Source organism: Lucilia cuprina, chromosome 2 (assembly GCF_022045245.1).
Source record: "Lucilia cuprina isolate Lc7/37 chromosome 2, ASM2204524v1, whole genome shotgun sequence".
NCBI lineage: Eukaryota > Metazoa > Arthropoda > Insecta > Diptera > Calliphoridae > Lucilia > Lucilia cuprina.
This window is the reverse complement of record NC_060950.1, coordinates 44,973,772-44,991,449: the sequence shown is the minus strand read 5'-3', so window position 1 is coordinate 44,991,449 and position 17,678 is coordinate 44,973,772. Positions and strand designations below refer to the sequence as shown.

General features: G+C 30.9%; 1 protein-coding gene and 1 long non-coding RNA gene across 10 annotated transcripts in view; one reads left to right on the top strand and one right to left on the bottom strand.

Annotated features, from left to right (window-relative positions):
* Positions 1 to 17,678, bottom strand: part of LOC111686066 (probable dolichyl pyrophosphate Man9GlcNAc2 alpha-1,3-glucosyltransferase) — a 363,172-nt gene that overhangs the window by 283,430 nt on the left and 62,064 nt on the right. The window contains exon 1 of one of the 9 annotated variants that reach the window (XR_006940050.1): positions 6,249 to 6,369. The exons of 7 other annotated variants lie outside the window; for them this stretch is intronic. The gene's annotated coding sequence lies outside the window, so the exon portion shown is untranslated. Of the gene's footprint in view, positions 1 to 6,248; positions 6,370 to 17,678 lie in introns of those variants that run through there. One more of the 9 variants, XR_006940051.1, reaches the window with a different exon arrangement.
* Positions 7,871 to 17,678, top strand: part of LOC124418517 — a 45,588-nt gene continuing 35,780 nt past the window's right edge. The window contains exon 1 of the long non-coding RNA XR_006940054.1: positions 7,871 to 7,957. This is a non-coding gene — a long non-coding RNA (uncharacterized LOC124418517). The remainder of the gene's footprint in view (positions 7,958 to 17,678) is intronic.

The window sequence follows — 17,678 nt, the reverse complement described above, 5'->3', positions numbered from 1 at the left end:
GGTTATTATTTTTTACAAAATTCAATCCGAAACAAACATTGATTTGCAATTTACAACAAAATAGGTGCACGTCGTTTGTTTTTACAAAAATTAGCAGAACAGTTGTGTATGCCAATGATTTTGAAGAGAGCTAAAACTCCACGAGTTGTGTCATTTTTTCCAACGAAGAATGCAATAGAATGCATACTAGGAGCACCTATTCACTCGTTGACTAGCTCCACGCAGGAAGATTTTGTCCCTGATGAAGATGACCGTGGGCATTCAAAGGTAAAAGGTTCTTGCTATATGTGCTACCAAGAACAACATAAAAGAAAGCGATGTACCAGAAAAATATGCGTTCAATGTAAAAAACCTGTCTGCCTTGAACATAGCAAAGTTCAAACCAAATGTAACCAATGTTTTAAAAATTGATCTTATAGTTTTTCATTATATTTACTTATTTATCTGAAAAATAAATCGAAATGTATTTAAAAAACACAAATATATTTTAAAAACTATTCATATTTACAAATGTAACAAGTAGGAAAGTATAGTCGGGCATGGCCGACCATATAATACCCTACACCATGAGTATATTTTTAAAATTTTTACTTTTTATAAAATTTTTATTTTTTGTATGTATGTTGAATATTACCCTAATTCCAAAATATTTAAGCCATTTATTGATAAAAAAAACTAAAATTTCTAAATAAGGCTTTATATAGGTCAAATATGGGCCGATCCTCGGTAAATTTGGGAAAAGGATATATTTTTAAATAACAGTTAGTTTTGTTGAGTTTCATTGCGATACAAATGGTTACAAGTCAATTTTAGACGTTTAAGTCATTTTTTTGAAGGGGGCTTTGTATGGGGGCTAGGGTCAAATATAGGCCGATCCTTACGAAAATCTGCAGTATCATTTATACTTATATAAAACTTATTTGTGCCAATTTTTAGAGAGATAGCAGAGTATTTGACGAAATTATAGCATAAAAAGTTCAAATCGGGAGGTACGGTTGTATGGGGGCTAGGTGAAATAATGGACCGATTTCAACCATTTTCAATAGGCTTCGTCCTTATGCCAAAAAACATGCTTGGTCCAAATTTCATCAAATTATCTTAAAAAATGATTCTGAATCGATCGGTATACTTTAAGGTGGGTATTGGACCAATATTTTTGTATGTTACAAACATCAGCACAAACCTATAATACCCTCCCCACTATAGTGGTGTAGGGTATAAATAGTGCCAGATAATGAAGAAAAAATAACAAAATAGCAAAAAATAACGGTAAAATTAATTTATTTTTTTATTTTTTTATATACTTAGAAAGTGCATGCAAAATTAGTCACTGAGTCCAAAACATATCCAAATCGGATCAGAAATGCACAACTTATAGCTATTTCAAAATCGAAATATTTACAAATGTAAATAGTGCCAGAGCTAGGGTTAAATTCTTTGAGAAATTATTTGTACTGCTAAGGTAAACATATACACCGATTAGCACCGATTAATAAAATGAAACGTTGGAAAACAATTCAGGAAGAATATAATTACGAGTTGCATTATAAACCTGGAAAAGCGAATGATGTTGCAGACGAATGATGTCAAGAATTTCACCTGCAGAAATAAACATTTTCACATCTAGTGAACACATCGACGAAAGTTCATCTCATAACTTAATATGCTCTGTGGAAGTCCCTATTAATGCATTTAAAAATAAAATTTTTCTTAACCAAGACAAGACACATTCATACCAATTAAAGATAGTTTTCCCTATGGGTCAGATTCCATTTTAGCTATTATTTCTACTCAAAATCTAATAGTTTTTAGTGATGTAACTTTGTTTTTTCCTAAATAATACTAAAAAATACGACGCTACATAAGAAAAAAAGAAAACAAACAAAAAATTAAAATGTCTACAAAATTTTTAAAAATTGAAAAACATGAATGAAAAGTTAATCTAAAATAAAAGGTAATGTTATATTTAAATAAAATTTTATTAAAAATAAAATCTTAATAAATATCCCATTTTTCCTTTAAGATTGTCATATCAGACACTTTTTCGAGAAATATGAGAAAATATGAAATCTTCCTAAATGTCAAGAAGAATAGGTGTAAACGGTCTAGATTTATGATTGATTTGGCCATTGCATATTTTAAAAACTTTTCATTCATGTTTTTCAATTTTTAAAAATTTTGTAGACATTTTAATTTTTTGTTTGTTTTCTTTTTTTCTTATGTAGCGTCGTATTTTTTAGTATTATTTAGGAAAAAACAAAGTTACATCACTAAAAACTATTAGATTTTGAGTAGATTTTAATAAAATCTAGTTACGAAGTGGATTTGGCTCGAAATCTCATAAGTACTAGAATTCGTGTATGTGTAAAGAAGTATAAGACTCATTAAAGAGCAGACTGTCGATAGTTTTAACGTGAGCACCTGCCGTGTCGGCCTTATCTCACGGTGGTCTTTTTCATCCACAGGGTAGACTTGAGAACGGTCTACCATCGCCCCTTTGTCTTCAATGAAGACGCAGGTGGCAATTTTTGCACATTGGCTATGACCGGTACCATGCGCAAGTACTTTGCTGGAGTATGTCTGATATGAACAGAGTAAACCCTGAACACATCTGGATAAGGAAGGAAAATTAATCGGTATCTCTTGTATATGATATCTTTCATCCATCATCATTCAACCCAGCACACATCTCATTTATTCGACACATTCATAGAGAAAAACATACGACACATTCATTTAGGTATATGGGTGGATGAGTCCCGCATACCTCTACATTCATTCTTTATCATATACAATTGACACCAACTCATTTCCAACGCTTAGTCCCACAGTCACTCTTCTGTGGGGTATTTGTTGATTTTCGGCAACAGCACCGAACCTTATCCCGAAATATTGACTATTATCATGCATTAGTCTTTTAACCGCCACTTATTCTCTTCCCGCGAATTTGGGTTCAACCAACAGCCACTACGTGGATGCCGAAGGAACCTCAACCAACTGACCAGCCAGGACATAGTCCTGCGGGCAACTGGCCACCCGTAGTACCAGATTATGCGGTGCTCTGGTCAGACCTCTGGCAATCTATGCAAGGACTAAGCCAAGCAGTAGACTGGGACACCAATTTTTCAATCCCGGTCAGATTGGAGGTATTGGGCCCTCTTTATACCCCGGGATTGCAATAACACCAAGGCGGAGGTCTTCGCCAAGGTAACATGCCCCCGGGGGGAACTCATTAAAGAGCAATTAATAAATAAAAATTACGCCATTCAATGGGCAAAAAGTGTAATAATTAACTCGATAATTTTGAAATTAAGAGAAGAGAAAATGCCTTTTGCATCAGCTTAAGAAGCGGTAGAATACGCCAAAGTAAATGTAATGTAAAACAATTCAATGATTTTGTAATTATTAAAATTCCATTAGCAAACAAAAAATATGTTTATATCCAATGTTTTATTATATCCAATAAAGAAATATTAAAAAATTACGATACAATATTAATCGATGAAGTTAAATAAAATTTTTGCTGCACGTTCCTGATAAAATTTACAAACTCTAAGATAAGATATATCGTAATTTTGAGGCTCAACAAATAAGAGCAATTCCCGTTGTATTACAACTAATACCTGAAGAAAAGGAATTAGATAATCTCTTGATGCTCGAAAGCTTTAATGAATAACATCTTAATAATACTCATGAAATTAAAACGATAAAATTGGGAACAATCATAAATGGAGCATCAATTATGTTTTTCCTGATATTTCTAGTTGTTATTGGTTCCTTGATTTTTCACCTATATAAAATGTCAAAATCGGTAAACGTGACTAAAATTAGTATGGAAGATGCAATAACACATTTTACCCCTGCTGTTAACCAATATCCATCCTGGAAACAGTATGCCTGTATCAAATTTTAGGATGAAGAACATCCCATATTTTTAGGTAAAGAAACAATTGGGGCAATTGTTCTTAAGAGGGGAGGAGTTAACACCAGATACATTTAAAGCTCTAAACATGTGCAACCATAAAATGCTGACCTAGTGTCCGCAGTAAAATGTGCAGAGTTGACAAGAATGTCGAGAGTTTGAATGTGAGCACCTGCCTTAACGGCCTTATCTCAGTGTGGTCTTTTTCATACACTGGGTAGACTTGAGAACGGTCTACCATCGCCCCTTTGTTCTTCAATGAAGAACGCTATTTTTGTACATTGGCTCTGACCGGTCCATGCACAAGTACTTTGCTGGAGTACTCGAGCTATCTAAATTCTGACCATTGGATGGTCTCTGTTGATTCGGCAACAACACCTAAAGACCTAACCGGTAGACCGAAGTACGATCCATCAGTAAGCCGTGGACATTGTTCTTACTCACAGGGACACACTGTGGTAATTCTGATATGAACAGAGTAAACTCTGAACATATCTGGACAAGGAAGGAAAATTCTATGGCATCATATGTATATGATACCTTTCATCCATCATCATTCAACCCAGCATACATCTCATTCATACGACACATTCATAAGAGAAAAACATACGACACATTCATTAGGTAGAGGGGTGGGTGCTGCAATTTTTGTATTTCTTGTGAATAAACAGATTTTCGTTTTTGGCGTGTTAACATTTAGGCCTCTCGGTTGAGCTCAGCTTAAGGCCGTATTCAGAGCCTCCCTAGCTCTTCTACACAAGTAATTTGGATCATTACGACATCGTTTGCATAGTAGACAGGTCGAAGTCCTTTCTCAGTTAGGGTCCTTAGGAGTCTATTATTCGTAGTAACCCAGAGTAAAGTTGATAAAATGCCACCCTGTAATATACCGCGAAATACCGAAATCGTACATCTCGCAGCTTATCCATAAGTTCCTTAGCATGTAGTTGATACAGTTACGGAGCACCCGGTCAACATAAAACTGGACTACGGATTGGTTAAGAGTTTCAGTGTGCATGTTATTGAAAGCGCCTTCAAAGCGATTTAAACCGATCGTCTCTTTACATAAGCATGCTGTTTAATTTTTAGGTCTTTATCTGGTATCCTGATTTTAACCATATTATCGACTATCCGTTCCAAGGTTTTAAGTAGGTAGGACGTTAGACATATTCGTCCATAAGACTTAGTTGTCGCATAGCTAGTTTTCCCTGGTTGGGTATAAAACTTGCAACCTGCCATTTAATGGGGGTATATGTCAGTTTCATGCATGCAGTGAATATCTCAGATAGAAGTACGTCCCTGCAGCTTTACAGGGAGAAAAGCTCTTCATTGCTTCTTTAACCATATCAGATGTAATATTAATTTCTATGATAGCCTTCCCTACCTCCAATATCGGTTATTCGATTCAGGAGTTTAGGAGTTTCATTGTCTCCTCCTTATTATCCAGCCCCCTGCCCATGTCATTAACATAGATTCAATTGTGAAATAAATTTTGTATTATAGGAATTTTGCATTTAAAATATGATTAACAAACCATAAGTAATCGTAATATATATTATAAATTTCTTTGTAAGTTTGTTTATTTGTTTGTGGGTCAATCACGCGAAATAGGCACGTTGATAATTACAAACGGGTAATTATGTGTAGTTTAGGTACTTTTTAGAAATATACAAATACTTGAGAAGTATTTTGCTGTAATCAGTCAAAAGATATATAGAAAAGTTAAATTAAAATGGGTAAAAAGAGTTTCGTGTTTTTCATAATATCCACACCTAAATGGCTGGACCGACTTTAAGAAATTTTAAACAGAAATATATCTTTACTTAGAAGTTTCAATTGGTTATATCATTATTCCAAAAAATCAAAAAGGGACGAAATACGGAACGCGGTAAAATTATTATTTTTTAAATGAAGAAACAAAAGTAATTTCTACTTATATACTTAAAATTTTAAAAATTTAATAAACTAAAAATTTACAGATAAAAGGAACGAATTTTGTTGTGTAATCTTAAAATGAAGTTTTTGAATTTGTGTGAATTTTAAACTTATAAATATAATTTAACTGCAAATGAAATATTTGTATTATTGCTACATTTTTTGATTCAATTACGTATTATTATGACAACGACTGAACCGAAATTTATGGGATTTGACTCACTCACTTCAAGACTGTATTAGATCAAGGATGTATTTTTATGTAAACTCAAAAAAGTGAAAAAGCTGTTTCCGTCTCACTTTGTTATTTTTTATACCGTGTAAACACAATAAGTATAAATGATATGACTTTTATTATTATTTTTGAAATACAGATAGAATTTTATCTTACTTTTTCATTAGACTGATCGTGCGAAGGCTCCTTAAGGATTTTGATTTTAGCTTTCTCAATTGTTCAGATGCTTTGAAGAGTTTAAATCATGCTTTAAAGGAGAAAATGATTTAACTCTCATGCTCTCCTACATTAATTCGGCTTTTCAAAAATTTGTTGTTGTATTTCTGAGTGTATTTTAAAAACGTTGCGAACAGACCTCGCGCCATGAAGTTGAGAGCAAACCAACTGATATTGCTCATTATAAAAAGAAAAGAATCAACTAAGCGTCAGTAGAATTTTCTTAGCCTTTCACGCGTGCTATGAAATGGCGATCTAGTTTGTCAGTCCGTCTGTCCGTTGTTGCAAGATAGAATCCACAAAATAAGAGTTATTGAGATGAAATTTTTCCAAAATATATTCTATTGATCAGAAATGTTTGGTATTGAAAATGGACAAAATTGGTCAACGATTTCACATAGCCCCATGCAGATGTACCCCGGAATATTGTAAAAAGCAAATTCACAAATTCGTTGTTTATGAATCAAATATCTCTAAATTTCGCATAGGTCAGTTTTTTGACATCAGAAATTCTGAATTATGACGGACATAGGACCCCCTTTAGAAAATGACTAAAAACTTATAACTGTCGAATATAGCGATGAAATTCGATACACATAAGTTTCATGCGAGCCAATATCTCTCCAACAAATTTTATGTCCATAATTGACCCTACCCCCCTTATAAGGCCCCCATATAATTACTTTAACGCTCATTGGCTTAAAAATACGAGTACAGCAATAAAATTTTGCAGATGTAAATTTTATACAAGCCAAAATCTTTCTGGCTTAAAAATACTACATCAATTAAATTCGACATAAACTAGATTTGTATGAGCTAAAATCTCTCTACAAAATGTTGTGGGGTCGGTCCATAATTGACCCTCCATTTAAGATCTTATCAGTCCATAATTACCCCACCGAAAATGACTACGACGCTCATACTGGTTGGAAATTATGAATAAATATGATTTGTATAAATAAAAATCGTTCTACGTGATTTAAGGTTCGGTTCATAATTAGTCTTACCCCCCATATAAAGTAGCCTTAAGAAAATTACTTTAACTGGCTGATAATACGAATACCCCAATGCTATTCGACATAAAGTAATTTTAAGCTAAAATCTCTCTAACATATTTTATAGGATCGGTCCATAATTAACCCTAACCCTGTATAAGGTCCCTTTAAGAAAATTACTTTAATGTTTATTACTGGCTTAAAATTATAAGTAGTACTATAAAATTTGAAATAAATAAGAAATTGAAATCTTCCTACCGTCGAATCCGAAATCTTCACTGTCAATAGTTGAATTATTCAAATATTGCACTGATGTTCACATTAGTATCAATATATAAAAATAAAATATTCAAAATATCAAAGTTTATTTATATGGCAGTGATTTGATGGTGGGTATATAACATTGTTGCCCAAAATCGCGATTCCCTATCACACGAGATATATTCTGCTGACGTTACGTTGACTCACCCATACTTTAAGCTTACTTGTGTATTTTCTTATTTGAACATGTGTTAGTTGATTATTTCTCAACTTCCAAAACAACATCAACTCAGTTGCTGATCAACATTTGTCGAAGTAAGATCTGTACGCGACTGTTTTAAAATCCACACAGAAATACAACAACAAAATTTTGAGAAAGCTGCATTTATGTAGGTGAATAAGAGAGCACATAAGATAGTTTTTTATATATGAATTTTAATGTACGCTGTCTGTCAAAATACATAATACGTTTGACAGTTAGCATATACTTTTTAGTATGCAGTTATTTTATTAGTTCAGTTTTTGATTTGAGTTAAATTTTGTTCTCTGCAAATATAAATGAATGTGTAACAATATGTGTATGGGCAAAACTAGTATATAAGATTCTTCATAGCCGAATATAACACAATTACTTGATGTGTTTATTTTTTTGATCGTCAATCATGCCTAAACGGTTGAACCAATTTTCTTCAAATTTGGAAAATATAAAGATATACGGTACATTTGTGCTTAAAAACGGATTTTTGTATATTCTAACGCGAAATTATTTTCGATTTTGTTATGTGAAAGCCGTGATATACGGTTGTCAGATCTTACAACGTTGTCAGTAAAATGTTCAGAAAATATCAAACAATCGTAGAACTTAAAAATTTTCTTTTGCAACGTTGTCTAACTGATAATATTGCAAAACTAAATTTGTAAGTGTTATTAGACATTTTCTGCACATTTTACTACCAACGCTGTAAGATCTAACAACCGTGTATACATAGCATAAGAAATTTTAATTAGCAAATTTCTGTGGTGAAAGCATAGTCGAAGCGGTAAAAAAGGGAGAAATGATGAAAAACTGTCAAAAGTACTGTTTTTGTCCTTAAAAAGTGTTTTTGTCTGATCTAAAGCTAAATACATTCGATTTAGCTATTAAAGTGTCAGAAATATGTATTGGGAAAGATTCGTTGCCAACGTTGGACCAGGAGGTGGCGCATGTGTGTAATTATGTGTTGTTCTGGTACTTTTTCGGAAATATTCACTTGAGAAGTATTTTGCTGTAATCAGTCAAAAGATATATTTTAGAAAAATTAAATTAAAATGAGTAAAAAGGGGATTTTCTTTACTTAGAAGTTTCAATTGGTTATATCATTATTCCAAAAAATCAAAAAGGGACGAAATACGGAACGCGGTAAAATTATTATTTCTTTAAATGAAGAAACAAAAGTAATTTCTACTAATTTTAATAAACTAAAAATGTAGAGATAAAAGGAACGAATTTTGTTGTGTAATCTTAAAATGATATGAAAAACTCGATTTTACGAAATCCACAGAGTTCAAATCGCAGGTACAGCATGTACATTATTACTAAATGGCCTAATTTGAGCAAAAACTGAAAAATAGATATTTTCCTCTTGTAAATGTACTTGGAAACTTCAGAGCCGTTGCGGCACCTCTTAACTTTATTCTATCAGCCTAATTTTTGCATAGCATAGGGGGGAGACCAAATGTTCATTTTTTCCTTCGTACAAGTTTGGAACACTCTAATGTATATATGTAGTTTTTGTCGTCGTTTGTGTTTGTATCAAATGTATCTAATAGGTATTCAAATGATTAACTGTCGCTCGTTAATTCGTTACAATTTAGGCGACTAATTGCTTGAACAAATGAAAATACAAATAATTATACATATGTCTAATAAATTTTTCTCTTAAAAGTATTCATACATTCATTTGTAATGGCTTTTGAAAATATTATCTGTGTATCATTTCATATTTGTATTGCGTGTGTATAAGTGAGAATATAACAAGTTAGAGTGCTATATTCGGCTGTGCCGAATCTTAGATACCCTCCACCAGCTACTTTTACGTTACTTTTCTAATTGATCAAATATTTGTAGAAATAAGTTTTCTCATGTCTTTAATGAAAAAAATCCCAAAAGTTAAATTTATTGCAGTTCCAAGATTTATTGAACATTATAAATTTAGTAATTTGCATGTATGTATATGTGTGAAAGATTTAGAGATTTTCAAAATACAAATACATATATAATTATGTTCTACACAAAATTTTGTTCAACACAAATTGATAATGCTCTTTAAATACGGTTAAAGCGCATTTAGGGCAGGACCTAAAATAGGAGAAATAGAATTTTTGTATACTAAACTAATATTTTTGCCAAATTATGTATCAATAGCTTAATTTGGTAATAAGTAATGTGCGTTTAAGAAATTTTCGTAAAAGGACTTTGTATGGGAGCTATGTCCAATTATGTATATAAAGAGAAAATTTCAGAATTCTGTATTTATATCATTACTTGGTAATAAATATTGTGAATCTAAGTGATTTTCTGGACCTAGTATGAGAGCTGTGACCAAATTTGGACCGATCGTAAAACAATTTTATAGTGAATTTATGTATATAAGAGCAATATTTTTGATAAATGTATGGATATCAATATTTGGTTACGAGTTATGTGCGTTTTTTCTAATTTTCGGAAGGGAACCTTGTTTGTGTGTTTTTCTAAGAGGGACCTTGTGTAGGAGCTATGATCAATTATGGACCCATCGGAAAAACATTTCACAATATATGAGTAACACTTGTGCAAAACTTTATATGGATACCTTAATTAAGTAATGAGTTATGTGCGTTTTAGTTATTTTCGGGAGGGGACCTTCTATGGGAGCTATGACCAATTATGGACCGATCCAAAAAACCTTTCATTGTAATATTTCTCTATATAAGATAAATATTTGTACCAAAGTTTATATCGATATCTTAATTTAGTAATGAGTTATGCGGGTTTAACTGATTTTCGGGAGGGGACCTTGTATTGGTGTTATGACCAATTATGGACCGATCCAAAAAACCTTTCATTGTAATATTTCTGTATATAAGAGCAATACTTGTACCAAATTTTATATCGATATCTTAATTTAGTAATGAGTTATGCGTGTTAAAGTGATTTTCGGGAGGGGACCTTGTATGGCAGCTATGACCAAATATGGACCGATCCAAAAACTCTTTCATTGTAATATTTCTATGTATAAGAGCAATACTTGTACCAAATTTTGTAACGATATCTTAATTTAGTAATGAGTTATTCGGGTTTAACTGATTTTCGGGAGGGGACCTTGTATGGGAGCTATGACCAATTATGGACCGATCCAAAAAAGCTTTCATTGTAATATTTCTGTATAAAAGAGCAATACTTGTACCAAATTGTATATCGATATCTTGATTTACTAATGAGTTATGCGGGTTTAACTGATTTTCGGGAGGGGACCTTGTATGGGAGCTATGACCAATTATGGACCGATCCAAAAAAGCTTTCATTGTAATATTTCTGTATATAAGAGCAATACTTGTACCAAATTTTATATCGATATCTTAATTTAGTAATGAGTTATTCGCGTTTAAGTGATTTTCGGGAGGGGACCTTGTATGGGAGCTATGACCAAATATGGACCGATCCAGAAAATCTTTCATTGTAATATTTCTGTACATTAAAGCAATACTAGTACCAAATTTTATATCGATATCTTGATTTACTAATGAGTTATGCGGGTTTAACTGATTTTCGGGAGGGGACTTTGTATGGGAGCTATGACCAATTATGGACCCATCTAAAAACTTTTTCCTCTGTATAAATTCAATTGTCATAAAATTTTAATTTCTAAAATTTTGTGAAGATATCGACATTACGACGGAAGTTATTAACAAAAAATCAAATTTCCGGGAATTTGTACTTTTGTATGGGAGGTATATTAAGTTGTGGACCGATTCTGGTGATTTTACGTAGAGGTTAAGCTCTTGTGTGGAAACGAATGTATGCCGATTTTTATGGAATTATCTTGCATAGTTTTCGAGAAAATTACATCAGAATGTGTAAAAAATGCTTATTTTTTTCGAGGTTGTTTCAAATTTTGATTCATAACTTTTCCCGATGTGAACCGATTTTGCCCATTTTCAATACCAAACAACTTAGGAAAACGAAGAACATTTTGGGTGAATTTGGTTAACTTCTATTGCTTCGTTTTATCGTGAGCGTGTTTTACACAGACAGACGGACAGACGGACATAGCTAGATCGACTCAGAATTTGATAAGGACCCAGAATATATATACTTTGTTGGGTCTCAGATGAATATTTCTTGGTGTTACACACGGAATGACAAAGTTATATATACCCTCTATCACCACTGATGGTGGTGGAGGGTATAACAATGCCCACAGGGCTATGTTTGGTCACCATTGCTATAGACTGACAACCGATAACCTAGTTTCTTCAAATTTTCCCAGTATCTTCTACTAGTTTAGAATTTAAATTTGTTTTGAAATTTAAATTTAATATTTAATGGGAGAGGTGCCAAATTAAAAATAAGTATTAAAAGTTGTATTTATAAGAAACATCAATAGCCAGAGTATTTAGTCACCAAGTTTTGCACGCACAATATGTTCGGAGACAATACTATACATTTAAGATATTTTATTAGCTTTATATAGACTCTATCAAAAAACCGGTTATCGAATAATTCGAAAAATAACATAATCAACAATAACATAAATCAACATCAGAATCAACTTATTCTTCATCATAAGTGAACTATACTACTTTTATTCTGCGTTCATTAAGTCTTGTCATAAACCTGTTACACAATTCTTGTGCATATTGTGCGTTAATTTTACTTATGTTGTTGAATAATAATTTAATTTAATTGCTTTTAGAGCTATTTTAGATGAGAAAGGTATTAAAAAATTCTAGCAAATCATGATTTACACATTTCCATATTCACAAGATAATGAATTCCATCTGCGTTTAACACCGGATATTAATTTAAATTCTTTACCGCCTTGGTTATTAACAAAATATTGTAGCCTTTTTGTTTTTCATTCGATTTATTGAAAATATTTACTTATTTGCGCAATTTTGTGGGCTTTTTATAAACACTAGAGTACATAATGGGAGCTCCGTCTCCCTAATCGAAATTAAATAAAAAATTCAGATTGTAAAAATATGTTTGCATATGTAAAATGACTACAGACAAACCAAGGAGTTTGCTGTGGAATTATATAATCCTCAATAGCCAGAGTCTTTAAATAGCAGGAATCGTAAACAATTATTATCTTTGAATTTTTAAAGAAAAAAAAAACAAATATAAGAAAATATAGGAGAACAACTTTAGAGATACCATTTTTATTGTTTTGTGTTATATTTTTATAAAACAATATGCTTCTTAAATTTTTGATTTTTATTTTTTTGACAAAAAAAAAATAATTATTTTCTGATTTTTATTTTTTTATTCTTGGTAGAAATAAAAATCAAAATATGATTTTTTTTGGCAAAAATAATAATTAATTTCTGATTTTTATATTTTTGGCACAAATAAAAATCATTAAGGTATATCATTTTTTTATTCATATGTTTAATAAAGAAATAATTTTATAAATAATAAAATGATTTAGTTATACAATCTGTATTTTATATTATTTGATCTTAAAATAAAATAATGAACAAATAAACAAACAGACAGACTAACGAACAAACAATTAAACAAACAAAGACACTGACGAACGAAAAAATAAACTAACTAAAGAACAAACATAGAAACTATCTAAGATCAAATTAACAAATAAGCAAAGAAAAAATCAAGCGAATTAATAAAGAAATTAATAAACAAAATTGATATTGCCTTAATGATTTTTATTTCTGCCAAAAATATTAAAATCAAAAAATAATTATTATTTCTGCCAAAAAAAATAAAAATTATTTTTTGATTATTAAAATTTTTGATTTGAAAATAATTATTTTTTCCACCAAAAAAAAAAAATTTAAATCCAAAATAGTTATTATTTTTGAGTTTTATTATAAAAATCATAACGGTTACGGTCCCTGTTAAATAGCCATAGTCACCAAGTTTTGCACGATTAACTTTAGTTTTAAAATGAATGTTTAGAACAAAACTTTACGTACTAGAAATAGTGGGCGTGGCATCATCCTTTAAACATTTATTACTAAAATTCATATACCTTGCAACTGCCCTTAATATAAAATAAAAACAAGTATGAATGTATACTCGGGCGTAGCCGACCATATAATACCCTACACAAAATAGGGATTATTTTAAAAAATAAGTATTTGATTTTTTTAACTTTATTTCGTAATATTTTTACTTTTTTGGTAAATGGGAGTGGGGGAAAATATGGCCCTATTCTTATAAATGTTGGAGTTAAGACTTCTTCAAAGTTATTTATGTAGAATTTAAAAGTGTTATTAGTGTTTGTAAGTGAATTTTGATCTTTAAGTCATTTTCTGAAGGGGAGTTTATATGGGGGCTTAAGTCAAATGAAGCCCGATCATTACAAAAATCAGTAGTGTTATTTAGAGTTCTAAAAACTAAGTTTTGTCGAATTTTTTTTTAAATTGATGACGGTTAATCATTTGAATACCTATTAGATACATGTAATACATACACAAACAGCAACAACAACTATATATGTACATTAGAGTGCTCCAAGCTTGTATGAAGGAAAAAAATTATCTGACATTTCGTCCCTGCTCTGAAATTGTTCTATGGCTTGTAAAACTATGCCATGCAAAAAATTAGGCTGATAGAATAACGTTAAGAGGTGCCGCAACTGCTCTGAAGTTTCCAAGTGCATTTACAAGGGGAAAATATCGATTTTTTCAGTTTTTGCTGAAATTTGGCCATTTAGTAATAAATTTTGAACTGTATTGTGAAGGAATGTCAATGTGCACAGAATAAGCATTTCAGAAAGATATAAAACACAAAAATTTCTTGAAAACTTTTAAAGTTATTGCAAATTCCCCAGGCCATTAACGTATCTCACAGCAAATAAATTCGAAGTGTGACAAAAACAAACAAAAAAAATTTACTTTAAATATATTAATAATTACTAAATTAAAAATTTTTGTCGTATATGATAACGCGAACTTGTTGTCAGCTATGGTCAAAAAAGTTTGATTTTTTAACGGCCGTTTGAAATCTCCAATTTCAGTTTTTTTTTGAAACTTAAACTAATTTTAAAATTTTTAGAAGAACTCATGGGGATTTATGGACAACAGATAAGTGAATAAAATTACATTATCAATTCTTACAGTTTAGCTGTACCTGCGATTTGAACTCTGCGGATTTCGGGAAAATCGCATTTTTCTGTAAAATTTTATAGAACACGTATTAATTCTTTACTGTTGCACATTTTAAACAAAGTATTTTTAGGGTATTTAAGACCAGATAATATAAAATATATATTCCAAATTTTATTTATTTTATTTTAAATAGCTATTTAAGCATGTCTAACAGATTTATTAAGAATTCGGATCTCGCCGATATCTGGGGTCCTATGTATAATGGTACGCTGTGCGAAGTTCGGAAGTTTGGTCGATTTGATACTACGCTATATAAAACTTTAAAAATTCACATTTACTTAAATTAATTTAGCTTTATTTAAAAATAGTCCATAAAATTACCTAACAAAAGTATACGAATTTTTTCTGTATTTCATATTTGACTATATTATACGAAACACAAAAATTAGAATCTAATGTTTTTTGCTAAAAATTGTTTTAAGTGCTAACTATCAACCGAATGGATATATTTTTGGGCCATTTGGTACACAATTTTGGGTCATTTCATATAATATCATTAAAATTACGATTTTTTACCATATTTGCCATTTTTTCCTTTTTCCAGAGATAAAACCAAAATTGAATATTAGGATTTAATAGATTCCTTCAGGTATCTAAAAATAATAATCTTTGTTATAATAATTTGTTTTTAAACATTCCATGATATATTTTTGGAATCGTTCTTCTGTTTCTAATTGAATTTTTTGGACCTTTAGTCCCTTTTCGTACCACTAGGATCGATATTTTCCGACAAAGTTTTATTGATATTAGCATTAGTATATTTTAAATTTTCAAGACATCGTAGCGGTGTACAACTTCAAAACATTCCTAAACAAAACGTCATCCTATACAGTAGATTTTAGTTTTTGCTACTCATAACATTCACTCTTATGTTGCCCATTACAACAACACTGTAGTAAAAAATTTTGAGCTTATTTTCCATTCGGTTGATAGCTACCCCTTAAAACAATTTTTAGCAATAACACATTCGATTCTAATTTTTTGTTTCGTATAATATAGTCAAATATAAAATACAGAAAAAATTCGTATACTTTTGTGAGGTAATTTTATGGACTATTTTTAAATAAAGCTAAATTAATTTAAGTAAATGTGAATTTTTAAAATTTTAAAAAGCTTGATATCAAAGCTAAGGTGTCTGGAGAATTTAACAAATTAATTTATTAATTTTGCATACAAAATATGTTATTAAATTCGGTTTCGAATACTTATGAGAGACACTGTATGGCACATTTGCTGAATTTGAAATAAATGATTCATAATATCCTAAAAATATCGATTTATGCAATCTGATATATGATAAATTTTGAAGTCTGGGTCCCTTAAAGAACCAACCAGAATGTGAAATCATTTCAAATACTTATTATAACAATGATAATAGGCAATGGTCTATAACATTTTTTTCTGTTTAAAATTTTGACTAGAACTTTTCGTAAAAAGTACACGACCTAACTGGTGAGAATGTACTAGTGAATGAAAATAATAAATTTATAATCTTTTATAAAATATATGTTACATTAAAACACATTATAAACACGTCTTTTTGTTATTTTTTGGCACTAAAGGAAAAATTAACAAGGAAGAGTGTTATATTCGGCTATGACGAATCTTATATACCCACCTTCAAACCTCGTTTGACTCGAATGTAACTTACATATGTTGAATTTCATCTATATACTCGTATTTTTCGGCCAGTTATAAGTGTTAAAGTAATTTTCTGAAGGGAACCTTATGTAGGGGGATCAATTATGGGTGGGATCAATTATGGGTGGATCCTTGTAAAAATTTGGTAAACAGAATTTTGTTTGTATTAAATTTATTAGCGTCGAATTTCATCGCTTCACTCGTATTTTTAAGCCATTAATGAGCGTTGCAGTTATTTTCGGAAGGGGACCCTATATGGGGAGTAGGGTCAATCATGGGCCGATCCTCATAAAATTTTTAAGATAGATTTTGACTCTTATGAAACTTACTTATGTTGAATTTCATCTATATAATAGTATTTTTAAGCCGGTAATGAGACTTAAAGTCATTTTCTGAAGGGGACCTTATATGGGGGTAGGTCAATTATGGACCGATCCTCATAAAATTTTGCATAGTGATTTTGCATTATAAGAAACTTACTTATGTCGAATTTCATCGCTATATTCGTATTTTTAAACAAGTTATGGCTGTTAAAGCTGCATTTCGATGGGCCACTTGTATGGGGGCTATCCGAGAACGTTGACCGATATAGCCCATTTTCAATACCAAAAGAACCTTACATATAAGAAATATTTATGTGAAATTTCAACCCTGTTTCCATTCGGACTCTATCGTACTTTCAACAGACAGACGGACGGACAGACATGGCTAGATATTCTTAGAATTTAATAAGAACCCAGAATATTTATACTTTTGTGGGTCTATGACCAACATTTACATTAGAAGTAGAGCAAAAAAATATAAATATTGTGTTTTAGTAATAAGAAAAACTATAAAGTGCTAATATCCTCGCAATATCAAGAAGAAAATTTTAAGTTTTGTGAGAAGTAAATTCACAAGTGTGTTTTATTCTCACAGAGCTCGTCTGTATGAAAAGAATAAAAATGTTTGTTTGCCAACCGCTTGAGTTTTGCCTGTAAGTACCTACTAAGGAGTGAGATCGAAAAATTCTTAACACACGTTTTTCATTACATTTTTCAACCAAAGTATTATTTGATTTTTTTGTTGATCAAGTTACCTTTGAAAAACATGTCAG